The sequence below is a fragment of the Taudactylus pleione genome, unplaced genomic scaffold, assembly GCF_031769625.1.
Source record: "Taudactylus pleione unplaced genomic scaffold, aTauple2 ptg000497l, whole genome shotgun sequence".
Lineage (NCBI taxonomy): Eukaryota > Metazoa > Chordata > Amphibia > Anura > Myobatrachidae > Taudactylus > Taudactylus pleione.
In genome coordinates, this window is record NW_028284899.1 from 2,747,049 (window position 1) to 2,753,101 (window position 6,053).

Consider the following 6,053-nt stretch of genomic DNA (forward strand, 5'->3'; position numbering starts at 1 on the left):
TCTGACTCAACATGAATCTGGAATCCAGTATGCCCATTAACACTACCAGAAGGAGGCTTAGGAGTGGGTCTCTTGTAAAAGGTCCTTTGCCAGAATTCAGGTTTCAGCGGAGTGGCATGGAAGACTCTAGGGAGTCTCATTGAAAAAGGCACGTACAGTTTGTATGCTACTGGGTTGTTCTTTTTAATTATGGTGTATGGGCCAGTGTGCGAGGACTCGTACAAACTCTGTCCCCTCCTTTGAAATGGAATTCTATGCGATGATGGTCAGCTGCTGTCTTTGTCTTGGCCTTACCTTATGCCTTGAGAAAGCCTTAGATGAAACGGCCTTCAGCTAAACTGTGGCTGCTGTCTTTATTCTGAGATATTATAATGATTTCAGTAGAATCTCATTAAATAAGTCTAAATTCTTGAAACAATCTATGCCGGGAGGGAGTTTATAGAAGAGAATGACGAAAGATTTATGTGACACACTTATACCACTATTGAAGTGCCAGTGTTGGTTAAGCAGCCGCAGCCGAGCGGTGTGGATACTAACACACCACATGGTCAGCAAAGTGAGGGGGGCAGAACACATAAAAATATAGAAGCTGTTGCCACATGCTCCCATATTAATCAACATTGATGTTTGATAAATGCATGATACAGCGATAAATACATAAGGAGCATCAGTAATATTTGTCACAAAGCTCTGCTCATTATACAACTAGGGCAGTGCAAATATTTTATATTAGATACTAAGAGTTAAGCGGCGTGGAGTGGAAGACTGTTATTATACCACTGTGAATGTGCTTACAAAACATAAATCACTGTCAGAAAATGATTATGATATTATGAAAACACATAGGGCTCTATTTACTACAATCAGCATATTGAATGCAGATTGTAGTGTGATATTAACGACTGAGGGCCTGATTCAGACCCGCTAGTGAGCGCTATGCGCTCGCAAGTGGGTCGATGGTGGCCCAGTGCACATGCGCACGACAGAGCCGGCTCCGTCTTGCGCACGCGCGAGACTCGGATAGCGATGGGCAAACCATCGCTCCGGGTCTCGTACCAAAGGGGCTGTGCTGTCGATGTTGAGTGACAGCACGCCCCCCTTTGTGGGCGGGCCGGGGGAGTGGCTGCCCAAATGGAGGCGCTCCCATGTGAACGCCTCCGTTTGTAGGCGGCCCCACTGACATCACGAGTGATGTCAGTGGGAGAGTTTTCGGCTCTCTGGGGCTTGCGGCCACGAGACCCTACCACAAGGGTCTCGTCGCAAGCCCGATGGTCGCGATGGTCTTGACCATCGCGACCATCTTCCTGGCCGCTCGCTATAGCTGTGGGTGGTCACCCACAGCTATGCAAGTGGCCAGGAGGCCGCTCTAAAAAACAAGAAGGCCGGCCCTGATTCAGAGCGAGCACTCTGTCAGAGCGTCCGGCTCTGAATCAGGGCCTGAATTTGCATTGCAAATTCAGGCAATATCACAGGGATTTACAACAAATCCCTTGCAGGGACAGAGCTTTTCGGAAAAAATACAATGACAAAGTACCCGTGCATGTGCCGACTGGCCGCCGCTGCTACCCCCCCAGCGCTAAGCCCCGCCCCGGTGCTAAGCCCCGCTCCCAAGATCGAGGACCCCCCGCGACCCCTCCTCCCTTAGTTACACTTACCTGCATGATCCGGGCCTCCGATGATGTTCTCCATGCCTCCGGTCAGGTGATCTCCCATACTGCACTGGGACCCAATCACCTGATGACCGGGCCGCAGTGCAGTATGGGAGACCAGCTGACCGGAGGGAGGACATCACCCGGAGCCCCGATCACCGGTCCCTGGATTCAGGTAAGTTAATTTTTTTTTACTATTTTTTTTTTTAAAGCAGTGAATAAGCTTGCGGTCTGTGTAGACCACACAGCTGATCACTGGGGCCGTCTCCGGGCTCTGCTCTCCCCGTTAGAGCAGAGTAGGAGTCTGGTAACCAGGGGAGACCCTGGATAACGCCACCTCCAGGTGGCGTTATTATCACAGGGCCTCCCCAGGTATTTTTTTCACAATTTATTTTTAGTAACTACCAGACAGATCACATTTCCCATTACAATTATGGGAAATGCGATCTGATTACTAAAAATAAGTGATACTTAGGGGTTGGAGTAGAATTTTATGAATTCTACTCCAATTGCCCTGTAATAACTATAGGTGATACTAAAATAATGTCAAAAGGGTGTGAAAACACCTTTTTTCACTTTATTTTAGTCAAAATAATGTTAATAAATAGAGCCCAATATGTGTATGCTTTTTTGAATGGAAACAATGGAAACACTAATACTAAGGGGTTGGGTATGAAATCCCGGCTGTCGGGATGCCGCTGGTCAGAATACCAACAGCGGCATCCAGACAGCCAGAATCCTGACACTGATAGGAACGCATGGTAATTATTTTCCCATCCCCTTACTGAATATACCCGGGTTCCATCTTCAGTATTGCCTAACCCTAACTTCCCCCCCTAGTGCCTAAGTCTAACCTCCCCCTCCCCGCACCCTAAACTTAACACTCCCTCCCCGGTGCCTAACCCTAACCCTCACCCTGGTGCCTAACTCCACACCTTAACCCTAACCTCACCCTTGATACTTAACTTCGGGATGCCGATGGTCGGGATACTGGTGCCGGGATCCTGACCTGGCGCTGGGATGCCAACTTCATCCCATACTAAGTAATGTGGTCAGAATATATATATATATAAACCACAGTCTATGTGTACACAATGCAAGATATGTCTAAATAAAGGAATTTCAATATACAGTAATGAATAGAGGCAGGTTTGCAATAAATACCATAAACCTATAACTGTTATCTATAAATGGTAACTTAAATCCACAGATAAGAGGACAGAGGGCCTGACTCACTATGGATCGCTATTGCGATCGCAGCTGCGATTATACATGCAGACCCACTGTGAAAATATGCTAATGATTAATATCGCAATGCCGTTACACAGCAAGCATAGAGACGCCCACTGCTGCCCACTACCGCTATCTCACATCCGTAATACCATGCAGTCCTGCGTATACATTGGGAACATTGAGAACATCGGCCCCTCATGCACAATTACAATAGGTCTGACCTTACTCACAAGCTGCGTATGCCGTCACAGTGGCTAATTTATGCACGCCCATGCAACGGTGTTCAAACGGACAGACAGCGTTTCTCCGAACACTCCCCAGTCACCACCCCCAAACGCTCACAGCCTGTCACTCACTCTGTGATGAATTCTTATCTGCATAGGTGATCGCAGTGCAATGCTAACTCATGCATGCGCACTGCGGTTCATACGCCGATCTACGTACACTGTTGCAATTGCGATTCATAATGAATCAGGTCCACAGTCCGGGCAACTAGGGGACCACCAGTGTCTGTATTTGTTTGATTTAAAACTGGAGATTTATTTATATGACACAGATTATATAAGGCGTAATAATTATCCTATGATACATCTGATGCTATTTAGTAACAATTATGAGCAGAATTAGCACTGTGCCTAGTGGATATACCCCACAGACACGGAGTGAGAATGATATCTAGTGGTAACATGAGACCATAAAGCATTAATATGTGTGCAGCACTCTGAAACATTGTATAAAGCTGTCACATTATTTGGTATTTTGTAACCATATTGTTTTTTCGTATATAGCTGAATGAAGTAGCAATTTGAGACTAGGAACTATTCTAACAAGAGTGACTGTATTTCTGATGTACTTATTGACATGATAGAAAGAAGAATTAAATCTATACAAATCAGATAATTATACTGAAAATCATTTATCAAGAAATAGGCCATTGAGCCAAAATAATTGTAACTATTGGAAAGAACAAATTAAGTCAGGAGCCACAGTATTGAATCAAATTTTATTTTAACAAGCACTATTGTATTATCTTTATTCACACTCAAGGAGATATCTTTTAAACACATATCAATAAAGAATTAATTATTTTAAATAATTTTTGGTCCTTGTGTACAATGAGGGAGAGGGGGGCATGTTACCTTAGTCCAGCACAGTGGATAATACTCTGCGTTTTATGCAAGCTACTGAAACAATTTGAATTTGTTACTAATAAAGTGAGTTCAGACACAACCAGCCTGAGTCAGGTCATACCCTTAATTAAACTACTGGAAAATAAGCTAGAGAAGCTAAAGGAGGAGATGAAACAAAGTGCTTCCACTAAGTATGTTGGGCTTGTAGGTCAACTTCTTTTTTGCTTCGCCATGAACAAAAGGCTTGCAGCATCTTGAAATTGAATGACTACATTTTGGCAACCATGCTTGATTTTAGTTTTAAGTCTTTCTTTCCAACTGACACAGATCTTAAGAGATGCAAAGAGCTCATTGCGAGCAAGATGTCAGCTCAAGTGGCACATGACGGTGCACCAAAAGGAAACATTATGACATCCAGTCAGCTTATAATAATTGTCCACGTATAGTAACACCTCTACCATGACTCAATCTGATACAGTAACATATTAGGATGTCACACAGTCCCTTTGAATACTGGGAGAAAAAAGGGAATTTGGAGCCTCTTGTACAAACTAGCTTTGGTTTACTTAAGCTGCCCACCCTCCAGTGTGTACTCAGAAAAAAAGTGTTTAGCACAGTCAGGAACCTTGTGAGCAATTGGCGTACTTCCAAAAAATGTAGATAAACTGATGTTCATCAAAATTAACAAAAATTGACTGAGGAACACCTTTGCTGCCAATTACAACAAACATACTTCTCTTGTAGGCTATTAGTTCTTGATTAATGATCTGTCAGAGCTGTGCCACTATGTTTTATAACTGTGCTATATCTTTTTAAACTGCAATGTGTTTAGGCTGTTTCTCTGTTGCTTACTGTAGCCAGCCAGCTCAGTGTAGTCTTTGGTCAATATTGGTGAAAACAATATTATGAGCTGTGAGGTAGACAAAATTGACTGACAATGACCAGAAGTTAATGCTATCGATGTTACTAATACTGTAGGAACTAAAACATCCAAATTACACGATTTTAGCTGTTTTTTTTAATCAATTTTTTAAAGAGATCCAGATCCAACACCAAAACATTTGTGGGTAGTTTCATCAAAACAAAAACATGACGAAGATTTAGAACCAAAAGCAGAACACAGAGGTCTGCATACATCTCTAGTCTAAATGCATATAGCTTCTGCGGTCCCCTGGATACTAAGGACCAGGTGGATGAAGGGGCTACATTTGCATGCTGCACCAATTGCTAAAGTGGGCATAGCCACATCCTCTTTGGGAGCTGAGAACTTTGTTTCAGCACCCTTCCCCGGCATTTGTACAGAGGACACAAATGCTAATGATGAATAGCTGAAAGCATCTTGCTGAACATATACATGCAAATGTACTTTTTCTTGCTCTTTCCATGAGTACAGTACAGTTTTTGAGAACATTTAACTCTATATGTGCCTCTATATATGCAATTTAAATGCATGTAGTGATAAAAGGTCCAGGTTATTTTCATTGCTTTTATTAGTCAACTGCACTTTGCAATTCCTCTGTTTACAATATACAACTCTTCGTATCTGTTCTTCGTATCTGAGCTTTGTAAGTTAATATTTACTAAAAATGATTAATTGTAATCTAGAAAAACACAGTCTAATCTCTTTCAGTAAACATACTGTAGCATAACGGTGATTTTAATGCACCAATGTCTGCCCATATATAGTACTATTGTACATTAGATGCTTAGATACACCTGCTGGCATCAAATAGTATATTTGGTGTATATTTACTAAAGTGAGAGTTTTTAGAAGTGGAGATGTTGCCCATAACAACCAATCAGCTTCTACTTATCATTTATCTAGCACCTTCTAGAAGATAATAGAATCTGATTGGTTGCTATGGGCAACATCTCCAATTCTAAAAACTGCACTTTAGTAAATATAGCCCTTTGACAGTTGGCAATAAAGAGCAAATAAACTACATATATTACCTTAGCTTACTCATAGGTGGAGAGGTCAGATGGTTTAGTCAGCAGAGCCAGTGTAGGATCCTCATCATCCATTGTAGGGATCAGTGCG

The 6,053-nt window shown here is 42.5% G+C and overlaps 1 protein-coding gene across 2 annotated transcripts in view; it reads right to left on the minus strand.

The window, feature by feature from the left end:
• The window catches only part of LOC148502441 (membrane-spanning 4-domains subfamily A member 4A-like), a 48,499-nt gene extending 42,446 nt beyond the window's left edge, over positions 1 to 6,053 (minus strand). For both annotated transcript variants that reach the window (XR_015870012.1, XM_088449826.1), the window contains exon 1: positions 5,966 to 6,053. The gene's annotated coding sequence lies outside the window, so the exon portion shown is untranslated. The remainder of the gene's footprint in view (positions 1 to 5,965) is intronic.